Source organism: Syngnathus typhle, unplaced genomic scaffold (assembly GCF_033458585.1).
Source record: "Syngnathus typhle isolate RoL2023-S1 ecotype Sweden unplaced genomic scaffold, RoL_Styp_1.0 HiC_scaffold_94, whole genome shotgun sequence".
Classification (NCBI taxonomy): Eukaryota; Metazoa; Chordata; class Actinopteri; order Syngnathiformes; family Syngnathidae; genus Syngnathus; species Syngnathus typhle.
In genome coordinates, this window is record NW_026872000.1 from 74,202 (window position 1) to 97,025 (window position 22,824).

Here is a 22,824-nt window from a genome sequence, read left to right on the forward strand (position 1 = left end):
TTTTTTGACACGTTTCATCTTCCACATAATTCATCCGATTCACTCCATTCCACTTTTCACGTATTCCAAATATTCACGCGACGAGCGCTTGTATTTTTCTCGTTCCGAAAATTTTCCGATTCCGCAAAATTCCCAAAATTCCGACGAATTTTTCCCCATTCATTCTTAATGGCACATTCGACATTTCACATTTACGTCGTTCCAATTTGAAATTCACATCATTCAGCACATTCTAATCACATTCGGAAGGATTCTCGACATTCCCAAAATTCCCAAATTCGAAAATTTCACGTTTTCACGTTAAAAATTCCGACAAATTTTCACAAAATTTCGTTTTTCACCTCTAACTTCTACATTTTTCAACCGATTCAACTCGTTCCAACTTTCAACTGTTCATCTTTTGCCTACCTATTCCACAACGTCCCACTTACCAAAAACTTCACATCTTTTATTTTGAAATTCAACCAAAATTCTCTAAAATTTCGTTTTTCTACTCTAATTTCTACATTTTTCAACCGATTCAACCCATTCCAACTTTCAACTGTTCATTATTTTTCTACTGATTCCACAACTTCCCACTTACCAAAAGCTTCAAATCTTTTATTTTGAAATTCACACCCAATTCCTTTTCCCTTCTCATTTCTACATTTTTCAACCGATTCAACCCATTCCAACTTTCAACTGTTCATCATTTTTCTACCTATTCCACAACTTCCCACTTACCAAAAACTTCACATCTTTTATTTTGAAATTCACACCCAATTCCTTTTTCCCTTCTCATTTCTACATTTTTCAACCGATTCAACCCATTCCAACTTTCAACTGTTCATCATTTTTCTACCTATTCCACAACTTCCCACTTACCAAAAACTTCACATCTTTTATTTTGAAATTCACACCCAATTTCCTTTTCCCTTCTCATTTCTACATTTTTCAACCGATTCAACCCATTCCAACTTTCAACTGTTCATCATTTTTCTACCTATTCCACAACTTCCCACTTACCAAAAACTTCACATCTTTTATTTTGAAATTCACACCCAATTCACTTTTCCCTTCTCATTTCTACATTTTTCAACCGATTCAACCCATTCCAACTTTCAACTGTTCATCATTTTTCTACCTATTCCACAACTTCCCACTTACCAAAAACTTCACATCTTTTATTTTGAAATTCACACCCAATTCCCTTTTCCCTTCTCATTTCTACATTTTTCAACCGATTCAACCCATTCCAACTTTCAACTGTTCATCATTTTTCGACCTATTCCACAACTTCCCAAAACCTTCACATCTTTTATTTTGAAATTCACACCCAATTCCTTTTTCCCTTCTCATTTCTACATTTTTCAACCGATTCAACCCATTCCAACTTTCAACTGTTCATCATTTTTCGACCTATTCCACAACTTCCCACTTACCAAAAACTTCACATCTTTTATTTTGAAATTCGCCACAAATTCTCCAAATATTCTACATTTCTCAAGTAATTCAACACGTTTCAACATCGTTCGGCAGCATTCCCCGAAGAAGTTATTCATACATTTCGCCTTCACACGCAATTTCTCCAGAAATTGCAAAATTCTAGTTGTGTGAAGGCGAAGGCCTTCACACATTGATATTGTACTTTATTATTAAACAACTTATTCCTCCCACTTTTTTGACATCTAACTACTCCCACATGCTTCAACCGATTCACCTCGTTCAACCTTTCACACGTTCCAAAAATTCATGGCACGCTTGCCAGTATTTTTCGCGTTCATAACATTTACCGTTTTTAAGTAATTAGCAAATTTGTGCCTTTTATTTCCCCATTCATTCTTAATGGCAATGTCAACCCGAGCCAGTTTCCTGTAGTGGGTTCGATTCCCACATTGGGCGTCATTAATTATTTTACTCTTTATTCTTCCCGCTTATCATTTTCAACGCTTATCATTTGTAACTAACATTCGCATTCAACATTCATTACATTAAGCAATTTCCACCACTTTGATTACGTATTCGCATTCAACAAACACATTCATTACGTTAACCAAATTCAACCAGTATGTAGACAGGGACACAATTAGCTCGTGGGAAACACAAGTGATTCCAGTACACGAGCATCTTTCCCGAGTGGTATCAAAACCCGCGTCAGTTCGATTCCCACATTGGGCGTCATTATTTATTTTACTCTTTATCCTTCCCCTTATCATTTTCAACGCTTATCATTTGTACCTTTTTTGTAACATTTATAACATTTCATTTTTAACGCTTATCATTTGTACCTTTTTGTAACATGTATTTGTAACATTTTCCCATTTATTTCACAATAATTTATTTTCCCTTTCTATTCTTCCCGCTCATCATTTTTAACGCTTAACGTTTGTAAATTAACATCTGCCTTCGCCTTCACACGCAATTTCTTCCGAAATTGCAATTCTAGTTATTGTGTGAAGGCGAAGGCCTTCACACATATGTTATTCTACACCATTCTCTATTATTATTATTATTATTATTATTATTCTTCTATTTTATTCTCCACACTTTTTTGACACGTTTCATCTTCCACATAATTCATCCGATTCACTCCATTCCACTTTTCACGTATTCCAAATATTCACGACATGAGCGCTTATATTTTTCTCGTTCCGAAAATTTTCCGATTCCGCAAAATTCCCAAAATTCCGACAAATTTTTCCCCATTCATTCTTAATGGCACATTCGACATTTCACATTTACGTCGTTCCAATTTGAAATTCACATCATTCAGCACATTCTAATCACATTCGGAAGGATTCTCAACATTCCCAAAATTCCCAAATTCGAAAATTTCTCGTTTTCACGTTCAAAATTCCGACAAATTTTCACAAAATTTCGTTTTTCACCTCTAACTTCTACATTTTTCAACCGATTCAACTCGTTCCAACTTTCAACTGTTCATCTTTTGCCTACCTATTCCACAACGTCCCACTTACCAAAAACTTCACATCTTTTATTTTGAAATTCAACCAAAATTCTCTAAAATTTCATTTTTCTACTCTAATTTCTACATTTTTCAACCGATTCAACCCATTCCAACTTTCAACTGTTCATCATTTTTCTACCTATTCCACAACTTCCCACTTACCAAAAGCTTCACATCTTTTATTTTGAAATTCACACCCAATTCCTTTTCCCTTCTCATTTCTACATTTTTCAACCGATTCAACCCATTCCAACTTTCAACTGTTCATCATTTTTCTACCTATTCCACAACTTTCCACTTACCAAAAACTTCACATCTTTTATTTTGAAATTCACACCCAATTTCCTTTTCCCTTCTCATTTCTACATTTTTCAACCGATTCAACCCATTCCAACTTTCAACTGTTCATCATTTTTCTACCGATTCCACAACTTCCCACTTACCAAAAGCTTCACATCTTTTATTTTGAAATTCACACCCAATTCCTTTTCCCTTCTCATTTCTACATTTTTCAACCGATTCAACCCATTCCAACTTTCAACTGTTCATCATTTTTCTACCTATTCCACAACTTCCCACTTACCAAAAACTTCACATCTTTTATTTTGAAATTCACACCCAATTCTCCAATATTTCCTTTTCTCCTTCTCATTTCTACATTTTTCAACCGATTCAACCCATTCCAACTTTCAACTGTTCATCATTTTTCTACCTATTCCACAACTTCCCACGTCCCAAAAACTTAACATCTTTTATTTTGAAATTCCCACCCAATTCCTTTTTCCCTTCTCATTTCTACATTTTTCAACCGATTCAACCCATTCCAACTTTCAACTGTTCATCATTTTTCTACCTATTCCACAACTTCCCACTTACCAAAAACTTCACATCTTTTATTTTGAAATTCACACCCAATTCCTTTTTCCCTTCTCATTTCTACATTTTTCAACCGATTCTTCTCATTTCTACATTTTTCAACCGATTCAACCCATTCCAACTTTCAACTGTTCATCATTTTTCTACCTATTCCACAACTTCCCACGTCCCAAAAACTTCACATCTTTTATTTTGAAATTCCCACCCAATTCCTTTTTCCCTTCTCATTTCTACATTTTTCAACCGATTCAACCCATTCCAACTTTCAACTGTTCATCATTTTTCTACCTATTCCACAACTTCCCACTTACCAAAAACTTCACATCTTTTATTTTGAAATTCACACCCAATTCCTTTTTCCCTTCTCATTTCTACATTTTTCAACCGATTCAACCCATTCCAAATTTATTCACTTAATTCACCTTATTCTTCCCACATTCACTCCCATTCACCCCCACTTCCACTATGCTTACACAATTCAACCCTTGACCCCCAATTCCAGTGTGGCGGCCATCTTGGATGACCCTGAAGTGCCACCAATGAACCCAGAATGAACCGGAAGTGCCCAAAATCAAACCGAAAGTGACCCCAAATAGACCGGAAGTGACCTCAGGTAAACCGGAAGTGACCCCAAATCAAACCGGAAGTGACCCCAAATGTACCGGAAGTGACCTTTTTAGACCGGAAATGACCCCTAATAAACCGGAAGTGACCTCAGACGAACCGGAAGTGACCCAAATTAAACCGGAAGTGACCCAAATAAACCGGAAGTGACCCCAAATAGACCGGAAGTGACCCCAAATAGACCGGAAGTGACCTCTGGTAAACCGGAAGTGACCCCAAATCAAACCGGAAGTGACCACAAATGAACCGGAAGTGACCTTTTAGACCGGAAATGACCCCAAATAAACCGGAAGTGACCTCAGCTAAACCGGAAGTGACCTGTTTTAAACCGGAAGTGACCCAAATAAACCGGAAGTGACCCAAATTAGACCGGAAATGACCCGAATCAAGCCGGAAGTGACCTTATTTCAACACTAAGTGCCCCAAATAGCTACATTTGCGCTAACGTCTTCGTTTTTTGTCCGATTTAACCCGTTTCAACATTTTTACCCCAAAAGTGAACCTCCTGAGGCCGTTTTTTTTCGTTTTGTTCAAAATTTCTAAAAGATTTGGCGCAATTGCCTTTTTTTATTTTCCCATTCATTCTCAATGGGGATTCAACATTTGCTCTAACTTCTACATTTTTTTTCTCTAATTTCTGCATTATTGCATTTCAAATTTTTAATGCATTTTTTGGGTATTGTGACACCAAACGAGCAGGTGATCGAGCAAGCGTCTGATATGAGAGCATTGTGTTCGTATGGAGCGTGTTTGAAGTGAACAGCAGAGAAGAAAGCGCATGTGTAATGGCGGCCTCCGTATGATATCCGGATAAAAAAAAAAAAAAAAAAATTATCCATGTACAATGCGCACCCCAGATTCTAGGACAATTAGTTACATTTTGCGCATTATACATGGAACAATATGGTATGTTAGTTTGCGAGCAAGCTGTAAGACGCATTCAGATTTGTTCCAAGAAGCAAAAGTGCTCCATTTGCATTCATCTCTGAATGCAGACAGTAAACATGCAGCGTATCCACAATGTCCTCATTCGAAGCACATGTACCGGTGAGAGTGAATGTCTGATAATTCATTCTTATTTTTTATTGGTAGAGTTTGGGCAAGAAAAATTTAAAATTCCGAAACCAAAACATTTGTTTGTCTTTAAAAGTAACATATTTTAAAATTTTTACATGTGATACAAATCTATGTTCAAGCACAGTAACTGATTTCTCTCTCTTTCTCTCACGCTCTCTTCCTCTTTATGCAGTTGAATTGCTTTGATGAATTGCTGTCACAAAGATTCGAGGTTTTTATTGTGGGAGAGATTTGGCATACATTATTACAACGTCTGTTGTGGTGGTGCTTGACACATTGTCCAAACTGTTACTTCCCTATTTGAACACTAGGTGTCTCCCAAGTGACATTAAAAAACTGATGTGGTGCTGCTCGCTTCGTTGCTGTGTAAATGATAACAGAAAAAAGAAATATAAAATCGATTATCGAAATTACTCCAAGTCAAACTTGTTTGTCGACATAATTTCATACATCAACCCCTCACATTTTGAAACATTAAACGGCCATTGAATACCTGCCGAGCTAGACTGCAATTGACGGATTTTCTGAATCCAAACTGGACTGATTTTCTGAATCCTAACTACAGCACATCGTCATTTTTGTGACTAGGTACGTGGCTCAAAACACGATAATTTAATAAGCTACTTACCCCAGGGACTTGAAATTTAGATTTTCCGATTGTCATAAATGCCTCACGAGAGCATGTACGCGTCACGACGCGAACATCACATTCATTCCGGTCCGCCGTGAATGTTGGCCTCTGTCGACGGTAAGTAGCAACACGTCGTCCTCATAAGAATTCAAATGGCCAAATTTGTTCTTTAACGGTCTAATCTACTATAAACTATCATGTTCATGTCCATTTAGTAGCCTCACACGGTCCTTGGGTCTTTTTGCTATCGTTAGCACGCTAGCATCTGCGGTTGCTACTGTTAGCTCGTTAGAGCGCGTGGTCCCAACATATATTCAAACGTTTAGCTTATATAGTTCGTGCGTCTTCTAGCGTTGAGACGCTCTGACGTTGGCGGTGATTGAGATACAACAAAATAAGGACGATAAGTCGCATGTTTGAACAGTGTTAAGATTGTTTGAATGTCCAGTTGTATAAGTTGCCATGTGTTTCGTTAAAGTGGTTACGTTAATAAATTCAATAAAACTACGGCCGCCGTTTTAATTTCTTTACGGCAGAAATGCATGGCGTCTTTCTCCCTGGAGTTCTTGTTAAATGTATTTTTGTATGCCTCAATAAGGCATTGCAATCTGTATGAGTGGTTTGTGTGTGTGCAGTGATCTCACTGCACACATACATTATCACCGTGAGAACTCTGAAGGCTGTGATGGAGTACTTTGATATTATGTTTGAATTACACAATTTTTCATGAAAATTGGCTGATCATGAGACAATCATCCCTGGTTCTGACCATTTTGCGGATGTGTAAAGTGTGTTGTGGGTTCTGTGGAAGTTTGAACATTTTCTCCAAACATAAGAAGATTCACGTTTGTATGCTGTATTGTATCTTATTTTTGATTGGTAGAGTTTGTGTGCAAGAAATATTTAAAATTCTCAAACCGAAATATTTGTATTTAAAAATAATATATTTTTAAAAATTTTACATTTGATGGAAATGTATGTTCAAGTACAGTAACTGATTTCTCTCTCTCTCTCTCTTCCTCTCTATGCAGTTGAATTGCTTTGATCAGGTAAGGTGTGGATTATGATTATTTAATTTCACTAATGGCATCATCAGACGTTTTCAAACAGATTTATAGTTTTTGAGGCAACAAAATAATTCTTTCTTCATGCTCTTGATTTTTACTGGATTTTGAAAATACAAGACTAAAGGAGATTGGAAAGTAGGTTTTGGTGTTACATAGAAAGGAAAACCTGATCTGTCACAAAGATTCAAGGTTTTTTTTTGTGGGAGAGATTCGGCATACATTACAACGTTTGTTGTGGTGGTGCTTGACACATTGTCCAAACTGTTACTTCCCAATTTGAACACTAGGTGTCACCCAAGTGACATTAAAAAACTGATGTGGTGCTGTCGCTTTGTTGCAGTGTAAACAAAAGAAAAATGAAATATAAAATCGATTATCGAAATTACTGCAAGAGTCAAACTTGTTTGTCAACATTATAATTTCATACATCAACCCCTCACATTTTGAAACATTTAATGAAACGGCCTTTGAATACCTGCCGAGCTAGACTGCAATGCTCTTTTCATCGCCACTGCATGTGCTTCGAAAACAAGTGGTAGCTTGTTCAATTTTCAACGACTTTTATGAGGCAGTCTTTTTACTTCTATCATTACAAAGCATATATGGATACGTTCTAGTTTTTTTCTGATGCTGATTAAAGCCCGAAGCAGCACTCCATAGACACTGCGTAGTAGGGGTGTAAATCGCGGGTTTTTTCACGATACGATATAATATCGATATAAAGAACTACGATACGATATTTGCCGATATCTTAAAGCCTGCTGCGATTCATTCACGATATATCGCGATATAGTGCTCTACGATTGATTTTTTTTTTTTTAATAAAAAATATAGAACAATATCCTGATTTATAACAATTCATACGCAAAATCAACAAGGTACTGCAAACTCTTTATTTAGGAAATTACAAGAGTATTGTAGTATACAAAGTGCTTATTTTAACACTGAACTTTGATGTCGTGTTTTTTCTTTAAATGTGCGGCGAGATTTGTGCTCCCTGAATATTTGATCACCGCATGGCAGGATTTACAAACTGCACGTGTCTTGTCCGTTGAGCCATCTTTTCTTTGGAATCCATAGTGCTTCCAAACGAATGACTTGAAGCCTAGAGGGGAACAAATTTCCTCGTCTCTTTGGACACTAGCCATAGCACCAGCCCAGGAGCCGCGTACTAGTTGTCGCCTCCCCTTTCACGCGCGTGCTCGGCTCACAACACAACAACGCCGGGCGCACTGCTCCCGGAGAGAGGAAGCAAGCAACAATGAACTGGATTTCAAAATAAAGTCGCGTCTAATGTCCGAGGTCAAACACGGCGATATAAATCGATGTTTACGTTTAGCATCGATGCCAATAAATCGTAGAGCATTATATCGATTAATCGATGTGTATCGATGTATCGTTACACCCCTACTGCGTAGTGTTTGCATGCTATCACCACTAATGTATCACGTGGTGTAATACATTTGCTGTATTGCGAAGAAAGGATGTTAATGCATGTTTTATGTGTGTTTGTCATACCAAATGGTTGAATATGTGTCATATTTAAATGCTAATATTAAGATCACCCTTTGGGTTTTCTAACAAATTGTGACTCTTCAGTCGTGTTGTGCGCGAATAGCAACTATTCCTCTAAGTTTTTGTATCATTGGTTTGTATAGTGACAGGAGCATCCCCAGTTGTGACCACTGTGTGGATGTGTTTGAAGTGAATCATATTCAAATGTTTATGTTCCGTTCTTGCTTAATTTTGGTTAAGTAGATTGTGTGCTAAAAATATTTAAAATATCAAAATGTGTATATTTTAAATAGTCCTGCAACATTTTGTACGTTTTTTGTACGCAGATGTATGTTCAAGTACAATAACTGATTCTCTTTTTTTCTCTGTTTGCAGAGTTTGTTCGCTTTGACCAAAGGTGAAGTGCGGATTATATCCAGCCAGCTAACCATGCTTCCACCTATTATGCAATAAGTGTCATAGTGATGATGTTTAACTGTAAAAAATGCTGTTTGTTCTTTGTACAACATACAATTAGATGCAGAGATCCTGTCACCTGTTTGTAAATGTGTTTATACATAAAATGTACAAATGCTTTTGTTAGCAATATTACAATCTTTTAGAATTTACTGTTGTGCATTTTATCATTCATGTGGCCACATAATAAATACATGATTTTCTGCACAAAATTGCTAACCGAATTTCACATTTTATTATAAATTGTCATACAAATTTAAGTCAATTTCTAGTATTTGGCGGGTCAGAAGTGACGGTAAAAATAAGGTTGCAGTGCCACCATTTTTTAAAGCTGACGTGAATTACAAGAGAAGTAGAAAGATTGTACCGTTGTAACAACTATTTGAACACTGTGGTTGACTTTTATGCTTTTTGTACCCCTTCTCCCCAGGCTGCCAACTGAGTCCCCCCCCCAACCCTCTTTATTGCTGCTCCACTTTTTGTCTCTGACTTCTTTCACTCACTGTCTATCTTGGATTAACAAGACGCATTGTGGTGGACGTTGACTGATCCCTGTGGGCTGGATCAGACATTGACGAATCAGACGTGGACTTTGATCCCTGTGTTGAGGATCAAACTTTTTTTTTTTGATCCTTGTGGTGTGGATCAGACGTTGACTTGATCCCTGGTATCTGGATCAGACCTTGACTTGATCCTTGCCTGGATCGGACCTTGACTTGATCCCTTGCGGTGCGGGATCTGATTGAAAAAAAAAACCTGCCTTGGGATTGGCATTGAAATATAACCCTGTTGTGGGCTGTGCATTCAAAATATAACCCGTTGTGGGCTGTGCATTGAAATATAACTTCTTGGACCTGGGCCTAACTGTGAAATATTACTACCTCTTGTGCGAGATCCAATTGCCAAAAGTGCAAGACACGAGCCATGCCACGCAAAAGCAAGAAGGCGCAAGCTGCCAAGGTAAGATGGCAACAGCGTAAAAACAACACAGACTCTGGAAGTGCAGATAAACCAACAACTGCCAAACAATTGATGGCCACTGAACCTGGAAACTCTACGGAGGTAATGATGTCTAAATCTCATGATCCTGTAACATGTGTTTTGGCATCCTACAGTCAAGATCATCCAAAGTATGCTGATTCCAGAAACAGTCAGTGTGCTGCAAACTCTGCTACATTTCTAGCTTTCCTGCAGGAGATAGACAATGTGACCAGTGCTCACCTGGACCTTGTTCTCGATCGAGGCAATGAGCTCTATGTGGCTACTGTGGCTGTGCTGAAAGCAGAAGGACGATACGAACATCCTCATTTGGCAACCGATGAAATTCCATCCATTGTGAATGGCTTTCACAAACAACATGTGTTAATAAAGCATCAGTCAATGTATGGTCTTTTCAATTCCTCTATTGCTGATGTGGCATTTATGATGCTCTGTGATGGACTTCAGTGCCTGGTGTCAGAGGTAAATTATGCTCTTTTGGTTATGAATTCATTGTTTATTGCTGTTTTCCGAAACCAACAAGGCAAATATGGCTATTTTGATCCACACGCCAGAGAACATGATGGGCTCCCTCCGCCCTCCGGTGCACCACGTGGTACAGCTGTCATGATGCTTTTTACATGTTTGAACGATCTGATAGATAAGCTCATACAGGTTTTCACTCTGGCTGGTGCTGCTCCCACTACTCAATATGAATTGATGCCGGTAAGTTTTCAACCTATTGACAATGCAAGTGACCGTGAAATGGCGACTGATGCAGAAGCTTCTCCAATGACAACACACAATGATGACGCTATGTTAAGCCAGTCTGCTGCTGAGATGACACACAACAGTAAGGTGGTATGTACACAACAACAAAAAAAACGAGATGTGTTGAAAATTGCGAGATCCAAAAGGAGAACATTTGCAAGACGAACTCAAGCCCACAACATAATTGACAAAGCTATGGCGAGAGTCACAAAACAAGAAACAAGGCGAATAAACGCAAACCTGAAAAAGAAGGAACGTTACAGCCAAACTCCAGAGATTAGACAACGTAAAAAGTCTTACATAGTGACTCGCTACCAGCAAGATCCTAATTTCCGTGTAAGACAAAAGTCGTTTGCAGTCGACCGCTATTGCAAACATGACACAATTAAGATGAAACAGCGTTCTTATAGCAAACAGAAATATACTCATGACGATGAATACCGAGCCAAAAAGTGCAATTCTGTTAAACAGAAATATAGTCATAATGTTGAGTATCGGACCAAAAAATGTTCCTATATCAATCAGCGATATGGTCATGACGATCAATTTCGGAACAAACAACGTTCCTATATCAATCAGAGATATGGTCATGACGATCAATTTCGGAACAAACAACGTTCCTATATCAATCAGAGATATGGTCATGACGATCAATTTCGGAACAAACAACGTTCCTATATCAATCAGAGATATGGTCATGACGATCAATTTCGGAACAAACAACGTTCCTATATCAAGCAGAGATATGGTCATGACGATACATTCCGGAACAAACAACGCTCCTATATCAAGCTGAGATATGGTCGTGACGATACATTTCGGAACAAACAACGTTCTTACATCAAGCAGAGATATGGTCATGATGATGAATTTAGGCGTAAACAACGTTCTTATGTCAAAGAACGTTACGCACTTGATCCTGCATTCAGATCCAAGCAGAAGGAAAACTCGAGCTTGCTTTGGAAAGCCAAACATGATTCATCAATGAAGGCAAATGCTCATCGCACTGCAATGAAACTGCTACACAAATACAGAGTCATTAACAGATTATGTAAAGAGAGAAACGATTGCGCAATCATGAAAGCAGTTGCGCTATTCAAAATTCAGGTAAAAAATGGACCGACTTTTGTTTGCACAGTTTGCCACAGAGCATTATTTCCCAATCAAGTGCGCCAGCTGATCCAATATAAGAAAAACCAGGACGTTGTTGCAAGTTGCCTTACACGAAGGTTTGTTCATGTTTGTAATCATGAATGTAACACATGCTGCAAAGTACCGGATGAGAGAAAAATGGAGTGGATATGTCACACCTGCCATGCACATCTCAAAGATGGTAAAATGCCAGCACTTGCTGTAACTAACCATCTCCAACTTGCAGACATTCCCACTGAACTGTGTGATCTGAATATTCTGGAAAGACATCTTGTTTCAAAATGCATTTCATTTGCCAAAATTGTGCCTCTGCCAAAGGGTCAACAACGAGCCATCCGTGGGAATGTTGTGTGTGTACCATCAGAAGTGGAAGAAACGGTCAATGTCTTGCCCAGACTAAGAAGTAGGTCTCAGGTGTTGAGAGTGAAACTGAAAAGACGACTTTGTTACAAAGGACATCAGATATTCCAAACTGTCACTTGGTCCAAGTTAATGAGTGCCCTGATAAAACTGAAACAAATTCATCCGCAGTACAGAAACATCACCATTCGCGACGATGCTGACCTTTGTGACCCGACGCTCACTGATGATGACAGCGGCTCTGATGAAGATGAAATGAACGAGAGTGACTACAATGAGGAAGACCTCGAGGCAATCCACGCATTTGAGAGGGATGCTCTCTGTGAATTGAACAGTGACTCACAGAACGATGCACGTGGTAATGTGCAGCAACAACAGTGTGCTGAAAATGTGGAAGAAGGTGATGCACCAAACGGTGGGGTTATCCTGGAGTCATGTCTCCAACCAAATGATGTGTCAGAGGAAATTATGAGTTTTACTCAAGGCATTTACTGTGTGGCTCCTGCAGAAAGAAATAACCCCGTAAGCTTTTTCAGGACTCCCAAACTTGAGGCCATGGCATTTCCAGTGCAATTTCCAACTGGACAAAACACCCTTGATGAAGAGAGACAAATAAAAGTAACACCAAGCAAATATTTCAAAACACGTCTGTGTTGTGTGGATGAACGTTTTGCTCGTGATACAAACTACTTGTTCTTTGCTCAGTTTGTGACTGAAATTTACCTGGCAACATCAAGCATGAGAATCCAGCTACGCAAAGGTAAACCTTTTACCAGGGATGGTCGGAGGATAAACAATGCTATGCTGCAGGACAAACGTGAAGTTGAAAAACTGGTGCGCAGCAAGGATGCAGTCCGTTTCATGACGCCCCTGAGAGGCACGCCAGCCTATTGGGAAAGAACCACCAAAGATCTTTTTGCAATGATCCGACAGCTGGGTACACCCACATTCTTTTGCACATTTTCTGCTGCCGAAATGCGTTGGGAAGAGGTTATCACTGCCATTAAAGCGCAACAAGGTGAGGTGGTGAATTTTGCTGAACTTGACTGGGCCACGAAGTGTGAAATTCTGCGCAGCAATCCTGTGACGACAATGCGCATGTTTGACAAACGTGTGGAAGCTCTGTTCAGAGATTTGATCCTCTCTCCGGCACGACCGATTGGTGAAGTCGTCGACTACTTTTACCGATTGGAGTTTCAGCACAGAGGAAGTCCTCACATTCATTGCCTCATATGGGTTAAAGATGCCCCTGTATTTGAGGAAGCCTCAGAAGGAGCCATCTGCGATTTTGTGTCCCGCTACATCTCGGCTCAGCTGCCGGACCCAGAAAAGGAACCCGAGTTGTATAAAAAAGTCACAGAAGTTCAGATGCACAGCAAAGGTCACACCAAAACGTGCGTCAAACACCAAGGTGCAAACTGCCGATTTGGTTTTCCCAGACCACCGTGCGAAACCACAATGATCATCACACCTGTAGCCTGTGAAAATCAAGATCAACACAAGGAGAAGCAGGTGGTGGCAAATGACAAGCTTGTTCGTGTGCAGCGTTTGCTGAATGAACCCGAAACCTCATCCCTGACTTTGCCGCAGCTTTTGGCTAAATGCGAGCTCACTGACGCCGAGTACGTGGAATGTTTGTACATGACCGCCTCAAAGAGTTCTGTTGTGCTCAAGCGAGATCCAAAAGACTGCTGGGTGAACAACTACAACCGCCATTTGCTTCTTGCCTGGGATGCCAACTTGGACATCCAGTACATTCTGAATGCCTATTCGTGCATCTCGTACATCTGCAGCTACATCAGCAAAGCTGAACACGGTCTGAGTCAATACCTGAAGTCTGTTATTGAAAACTCACGCAATGAAAATGTCAATGAGAGCGATGAAATGAAACAAATCATGCAAGCGTACTCAAAGAAAAGAGAAGTGAGTGCTCAGGAGTGTGTCGCACGCTCGTGCGGCTTGCATATGAAACAGTCCTCTCGCAGTGTGGTATTTGTACAAACGAGTGACAATCCGCTGAAAATGAGTTATCCTCTCTCGCTCCTTGAGGGCAAAACGCAGGAGTCTCATGAAGTGTGGATGACTGGCCTGCCAGACAAATATAAAAGCAGACCCCAAACGAAGGACTTTGAAGTGATGTGCTTGGCCGATTTTGCATCAACATGCAGAATTGTTTATGGAAAACAGGTAAAAGGCAAAAATGTTTTGCCTCTGCTGAACGACATGGGCTTTGTCCAGAAAAGAAAAGAAAAAGCTGCGGTCATCAAATACTGCAAATTCTCTGAACAAAAGAATCCAGAGGAATATTACTGCTCCTTGCTCAAGCTGTACCTGCCTCATCGTGCTAATTGCCAGTTAAAATCTGAACGCTGTCCCTCATATCAGTTGTTTCATGATCATGCCTGTGTACAGTTACCATATAACGACTCTGTGGAGCGTGTGTGCGAAATTGTCAACAGGAACAGAGAAAGGTATGAGAAGCACAGTAAAGACATTGACGATGCCATCCAAGAGGTGGAGGAGAGCGGGCTCGTCATAAACGAATGGTGCCACCTGGCTCCTGAGAGCGAGTTGCAAAGACTCGAATGCATTGAGGAAAACAACGCAAGAGATGAACCAAATGACAACGTGGAGGACAATGTCCCGGACTATAACGTAAGGTCAGAAACGTCTGAAATTTCCATTGCGACAGAAGCTGCTGCCATCGATCCCGCAGTGTTACGTGACATGTATCGGAACCTGAACCAAAAGCAAGCGTCTGTTTTCTACAAGGTCAGAGATTGGTGCATAAAACGTGTGTGTAGCTCAAAGCCCATCGAGCAGTTCTTCTACCACATCAACGGTGGCGCCGGGACCGGCAAATCGCATCTCATTAAGTGTATCCACACCGAGGCTACCAAAATACTGCAAAGACTACCACGACTGGCTGAGGAGGCCGACATTTCCAAACAGACGGTTGTTCTCGCAGCCTTCACTGGCACGGCGGCATTCAACATTTCTGGGACAACTTTGCATTGTCTGCTCAAACTGCCGAGAAGTCTCAAACCCCCGTACCACGGCCTGGGCAATAAACTGGACGAAGTCAGAGCCGAGCTGTCGATCGCCCAAATACTCATCATCGACGAGATTTCCATGGTGTCCAAAGACCTCTTTGCCTACGTGAATGCCAGGTTGATACAAATCAAAGGCATCAATTTACCTTTTGGTGGCATGTCTGTTCTTGCTGTTGGAGATTTCTTTCAGCTCCCTCCCGTGAGACAGTCCAAACCGCTATGCGTGTACGATCCCACTCGGCTGGACCACTGGCGTGACAACTTCAAAAAGATCACGCTCACCGCCATCATGAGGCAGAAAGACGATGTTGCCTTTGCCGAACTGCTGAACCGACTCCGGGTGAAAGAAAAGTCTGATGAACTTTCGGAACTGGACAGAGCTCTTCTTGCTACGAGGTACACTTCTCCAGAAATGTGTCCAAGTCATATTCTGCATGTTTTTGCCACCAATAAACAGGTAGATGGCCATAACTCTGCGATGCTGGATCTGCTTCATAAGGACATTGTACAAATTGATGCAGATGACTACAAGAAGGACAAACAAACCGGCAGAATGGCGAGGCAAAGTTTCCCTGTGCAAGGCGCTAAGAGCGAGCTCCCGGACTCGATCAGAGTTGCCCTCGGTGCTCGTGTTATGCTCACGCGTAATTTTGATGTTCAAGCAGGTCTGTGCAACGGGACGTTTGGAAAAATTGTGGAATTGGTCAACTATCCGAATGAAGCCCGCGTAAAGAAAGTTGGGTTGGAACTTGATCATGTGAGTAACACAGCGCGTGCCGCTAACCGTGTGTACATTGACAGACAGGAGGAGAAGCTGAAAAAGCCTGGAGTGACGCGCCGACAGTTTCCCATCAAGCTTGCTTTTGCCTGCACGATCCACAAGGTACAAGGCATGACAACGTCAGAGGCTGCTGTTTCGCTGAAAGGCGTTTTCGAACACGGCATGGGGTACGTAGCTCTGAGTAGAGTGACCTCGCTCAGCGGTCTGCATATTCTGCATATGGACGAGAGAAGACTTCATGCAAATCCAGAAATCACTGCTGCTCTTGCTGAGATGGCAGAGGATTCTTTGGAGAGCGTCATGCCACTCCTTCACGTGATGCCGTCGGTAGATCGAGCAAATCACCTGGTTGTCGTCCATCATAACACCGAAGGGCTGTCTTGTCATGTGCAGGACATCAGGTGCCACCACGAGCTGCACTTTGCTGATGTTTTGTGCTTCACAGAGACACACCTTCAAGGATCTGTGGCTGATGGACGTGCCTGCTTGGAAGGCTTCACAATGTTTCACAGGAACCGAAGAGATTCTTACACAAACTGTCCTGACTTGGCAACAAAACTTGGTGGCGGCGTAGGTATTTGTGTCAAAAGTCACATTGCAGCCCAGGAAAAGAAATACATACAGGGTGTGACCGACATTGAATTTGTTGTGGTGAAACTTGAAGCTCCCCTCAATGTGTTGATTGCTGCCGTTTACAGGCCTCCAGGCAACAGTCTGCGCACTTTTCTGCCAAGCTTGGGAAATCTCTTGCGGTACCTTGAAGTAATGGACCATCATCAGATCTTGGTATGTGGAGATTTTAATGAAGATATGCTATCTGCCTCATTCAAGCCCATTCTCGATTTGTTTCGCTCAACAGGTTACACGCAACTCATAACCACTGCTACCACTGACAAAAACACATTGCTTGACTTAATTTTTGTCTCTCGACCTCAGTGTGCTCTTCATTCAGGTGTCTTGCAAACGTACTACAGCTATCACAATCCTGTTTTCTGTGTTTTGGCCACTGAAAGGTAAGTCACAGCTAAATCATGTGGTTCAGCATTTGCAAAAAGGATGGAAATCAGAACGTGAACGTTGTCGTAAGTGTATAATATTAGTGGTGGGATGTGGTGGGTGATTTGTTGCCTTTAGGTGAGATGGGATCTGGGGCGAAAGTTGCTCAAAATGACAAATGAAAGAAACCTGCTGGAATAGTGGTTGGGGGTCGGTGAGGAATCACGTTGAGTTAAGGGAAGGCAGAGGCTTATTAAAATTTCAAAAAGCCTTCCCTTAACTCAACTTTTTAATTTTTAAAAAGCCTTCCCTTAACTCAACTTTTTATTTTTAAAAAGCCTTCCCTTAACTTAACGTTTTAATTTTTAAAAATGTTACTTTTATTTTTTTAAAATTTTAACTTTTAAAACTTTTACCTTTTTACATTTTTAAATTAACTTATGGTTGAGAGGAGACTTTTTAACTTTTTAAACCTTTATTTTACAATCAAATTTTAACCTTTTAAACCTTTATTTTACAATCAAATTTTAACCTTTTAAAACTTTATTTTACAATCAAATTTTAAAATTTTAAACCTTTATTTTACAATCAAATTTTAACCTTTTAAACCTTTATTTTACAATCAAATTTTAAAGATGAGTTAAGGGAAGGCCTTTTACATTTTAATTTTTTAATTGTTTTGAACTTTTATTTTGAATTTTTTTGAATGTCATAATCACCAGGCGAGAACAGAAAACAGATGAGGTAAGTTGCTCGTCATGAAACATGTTTTTTCCTTTCTTTCTAAAGAGAGTAAATGCTGCTATTTCACTCCTTTGTATTTTAACAGTTTTTATCTGGCGAAAGCAGTTCATCCCAGAATGGAGGCCAGAGGTAGGCATGACATATCACCTTATTGTAATGTAATTATAAAATTGTAACATGTTGTAATTTATAGTTAAGCTTGTGTAAGCCCTCTGTACAATCATACATTTTCAATCAACTTTGCTGGATTGTCCTTTTTTCTCCACAAAGACCTTGAGCATGCAAAAACATTCATCATGGACGAATGACTCCCAAGCAGACTCAAGGCACGCCACCCCTACAACATGGCAGCACAAGAGATGCTCAATTCCATCCCTGAAGACATCTCCAGAGATGCCTGGCTGGCAGCAGCTTGGAAGCAGGAGTGGGAGGCAGCTGGCCCCTCCCTCATGCACAGTTATGTCTGGGAACCAGGAGACGGCGCCATAGGAGGAGACGAACTACCTCGCCAGCAGTGGACCACACTGAACCGCTTAAGAACTGGTGTTGGGCGCTTCAACATGTCTAGTGGGGTCTGGCGGACAGTGCGGCATGCGAGTGCGGAGCCCTCGAGCAGACAGCCGACCACACCATCAACACCTACACCAACATATAGACCACCCTCAGAGGCCGGCCTCTTCGACCTGGGACCAGAGATGCTGGCGTGGCTCCACGACACCAAGTTGGAGCGCTGACGTTACACGAGAGAGAGAGAGAGAGAGAGAGAGAGAGAGAGAGAGAGAGAGAGAGACTCCCAAACCAGGGTGGCAAGAAGCAGGACTTCTCATTCCTCTGTAAGTAGCCAATTATTATTGACTATTGTTACAAAACACTCTCTTTAATTTTGAATGTCTTTTTCAACTCATGTCCTCAACCACCTCTATGTTTTTTCTTCTTCAGTTTTCTATGTTGCGTGTGGCTCCACATGCTCCATTTGTCTAGACCATTTGTTTGGCCAACTTGGTACTCAGCCTTGATGAGACCTGGCCTGTCTCGCCAAAAAAATGACCGACATTTTAAGAAGATCCATGGGACCAGTGTTATTCTCCTTTTCTATTGACTCCAAGCAACAGGTAAGTAATTGTGATTCCAAATTGAATGTGTTCATATCATTCACTTAAGATGGACACAAGTTGTACATATGCTTGATTTATGACTGTATTGTAATGTGATTTTTCAAAATGAATTAATTATGATGTTATATTATAGCACAGGGAGAGCCAAGACTTTCCAAAAGACCTGTACAACGGAGGCCAGCATCATGAAACACAAACTCCCAAACCAGCACGGTAACATGAAACACAAACTCCCAAACCAGCATGGTAACACACAGGACTTCTTCTGATTCTTCTGTGAGTAACCATCAAGGAATATTTTCATGAAGCATTTTGCTCCTTTTCCTCAACACATCTTTCATGTTTTTTTTTTAGTATGTTCTTGGGTCTTGCCTGTGGTTCTACACGCATCCAGAAATGCAGACAAAGAACAGCTTGGCCTTTAACAGTCGGAAGCCTCTGATTTTACTCTACTAAGCCTCAGATACAGTCTGTTTTCTGTTCTCATTCAGTCATTCATTCATTCATTCATTTATTCATTTATTTATTTATTTATTTATTTATTTATTTATTTATTTATTTATTTATTTATTTATTTATTTATTTATTTATTTATTATATTTTTTGCCTCAAATTATGTTTGCATTATCTTTTGTATAACAGCGTCTTCAATCATGTTGCACTTAAACTCTTAAAAAATAACACTGAAATTAACATAACATCCATCCATCCATTCATTCTCTGAACCGCTTAGTCCCCACGCGGGCCGCAGGTGTGCTGGATCCTATCCCAGCCGTCATCGGGCAGTAGGTGGGGGACGCCCTGAACCGGTTGCCAGCCAATCGCAGGGCACACAGCGATTATTATCTATTGAATCAGTAAAATACTTGATATGTTTTTATTTGTTATGTCTTCAGCGTTTTTGAAAGTTATTTATATTATTTCTTGCATTACTTCTTTGACTCAATTAAAAAAACTGTATTTTGTCCCAAAAGGCACTATTTTTTTCCTTCTCTTGTGTGTGATTTATTATATTTTGTTTCCAATATTTAAACAGCTCAGTGACCTAGTGGTAGAGTGTCCGTCCTGAGACTGGAAGGTTGTGGGTTCAAACCCTGGCCGGGTCATACCAAAGACTATAAAAATGGGACCCATTGCCTCCCTGCTTGGCACTCAGCATTAAGGGTTGGAATTGGGGGGTTAGATCACCAACTGATTCCCGAGCGCGGCACCGCTGCTGCTCACTGCTCCCCTCTCCCCCAGGGGATGGATTAAAATCACACGGGGATGGGTTAAATGCAGAGGACAAATTTCACCACACCCAGATGTGTGTGTGTGTGTGACCATCATTGGGACTTTAACTTTAACTTTTTTAACATGAATTTGAACACTTTCGAGTCAAGCCCAATTTATTCATACTTTCCGAAAGTTATTTATATTATTTCATGTATTACTTCTTTGATTCAATAAAAAAAAAAAAAACTAATTCCTCCCAAAATCAGGAGTTTCCGGGTTAACGTAATAAATCGGTGAGCGATTGGCTAAGGCAGCGCCCAATTACGTGAGCGGTTGTCTAAGCCAGCGCCCAATTATGTGAGCGGTTGGCTAAGGCAGCGTTATGGTAGCCAATCAGAGCCGGTGCTCTGTAAACTATTGCGGTTCGGTGTTATTGTGGAAATTATTACTCGCCACTTTAAACTTTGTGAAAATTATTAAGTATTCCAATATCCTCACATTTCATTTACTAGACATTTGCGTGTACATACATTTTCTAAATTTTAGAAAAGTCGCGTACACGCAGATTTGCGCTGCTAGATAAGAGTCAACATTCAGCATCTTACAAAATACACAAATCAGACATCTATTCGTTTAAGAATACCAATTCATTATGTTCATATGCCCATGTATTTCACCATTTAGTAATTGCCAATTTATATTTGGTGAACGACAATTGGCTGCAGAGAATGACGTTCCTGACGGGTCGCAGCCAGACGGTGAGAGTGGGCCGTCATACATCCACACCTCTCAGTCTCGGTACCGGCTCCCCACAGGGCTGCGTACTGAGCCCACTGCTTTACACGCTCTACACACATGCATGCACCCCCGCCCACCGTAGCAACATCATTGTGAAATTTGCGGATGACACAACCGTGGTGGGACTCATCTCAAAGGGGGATGAGTCTGCCTACAAGGACGAAGTGGTCCGGCTATCGGAGTGGTGCGGAGAGAACAATCTGCTCCTAAACACTTTTTTTTAATTATTCTATTTATTCTATTTTTTTTTTTTTTATCTCATGCGCGGATCGGTTGGCACTTTTTAAATTTCGTTGTACAGGTGACAATGACAAATAAAGATCTATTGTATTCTATTCTATTCTAGAACCGCGATCATGGTCGAAAATATGTTTTGACCATGACTGACAGCTCTCAATTGTATAATCACAATTCACATGATGTGTTTAGCAGTTATTATTTTTCTTTCTTCCGTGTGTAATTAATATCTTATTAATGTTGAATGGGGGCGGGGTTGTGCTACGTTCATAGAAATCTGAATTCACAAGGACTGTGATCGTAGTATATCATGAACAAAATCTTAAAGTGCTGAAACATGTTCACTCAATCGTTTAGTCACATTTCAGACGAATTTACAGGGATATGTGTGTCTGACACTCTTTTTATCGATTGCATATCCAAATGTTGCATATCCAAATGTTGCATTTCTGTTTAGCCTAGCTGCACTTAAATTTCCCACTACCCGCAAAGATATTGGGGCGCACACAAGTTCGCATCAGACTTTCCCAGACGTCGAAAGAGGTAAGTAGCTCGCTCAACCCAGTCCGAAATTTGATTTTCCCAAAACATTTATAAACACTTTGTAGTCTAGTGTTGTACTGTAGACCATTGTGTTACTCTGTAAATTAGTATTTACTACTTTAAACTGGGTGAAAATTAAGTAACATCCTCACTTTTCCGCGTGTTCAGACAGGCTTTTTAAAATGTTTCTTAAAAGGCCTGTACACGCGAATTTGAGTAAGAGGTCTTCAGGTCCGTTTCTTAATGTTTAATAACAATTGTACCGATTTGGTTGAAGAAGAGCTGATATTCAAGAAAAAAACCGAAATAAACCTCGCGCACGACGGCAAGTGTAAAACTATTAAATTAGTCCTATGACCTTAAAAATGTATATTATAATATATATTTTACCTATGTCCTCAAAAAAATTGATCCATTAGTAAGCATCTCTTGAACAATATATTTCTTCAAATGGTTTAGTTTTTGAGACAGACAGTGAATGTACATCTTGTCTTTACTAAATATCATTCAGTAGTGCGTATCTCTAAAACGAAATGAGCAAATAATCCGAGTCATATTGTATAAACGTATTTGTACAATTATAAATGGGCAATATTGTTTTATCCGTGTTATAACATTGTGATTCCGCCTTAACAAGGCTGGATGGACACCTCTTTTGATCCATGCCGCATTTGGGAAAAAAGCCTGGGAACTCGTGCGCGGCCAGAAAAAAAAAACGTGGCGCTGTCAATCATGCGAGTTCGCGGCTAGATCAGTCAACTCTCAGCACCGTTTCTGGCAGTAGTATGCAGATGTTTATTTCACTATAACAAATACAAAATCAAGTGTCAACATATGAGTTTCCAAAATTATGTAGGGGATGAAATTGTAGATCAAAGGAGTCAACTC

General features: G+C 40.2%; 2 long non-coding RNA genes across 3 annotated transcripts; both read left to right on the top strand.

Moving 5' to 3' along the window:
• Positions 1-6,206: 6,206 nt before the first annotated feature.
• Positions 6,207-10,578, top strand: LOC133148462 (uncharacterized). Of its 2 annotated transcripts, XR_009712617.1 has the most exons (5): positions 6,250-6,272; positions 7,187-7,204; positions 9,113-9,134; positions 9,624-10,255; positions 10,377-10,578. It is a non-coding gene; the product is annotated as an uncharacterized LOC133148462 (long non-coding RNA). The 2 variants fall into 2 exon arrangements; XR_009712616.1 differs by having other exon boundaries at positions 6,207-6,272; positions 9,624-10,578.
• A 7,121-nt stretch (positions 10,579-17,699) lies between these two features.
• On the top strand, positions 17,700-20,139 carry LOC133148455 (uncharacterized). The gene is made up of 4 exons (XR_009712603.1): positions 17,700-18,861; positions 18,968-19,140; positions 19,277-19,419; positions 19,498-20,139. It is a non-coding gene; the product is annotated as an uncharacterized LOC133148455 (long non-coding RNA).
• The last annotated feature ends 2,685 nt before the right edge of the window (positions 20,140-22,824 follow it).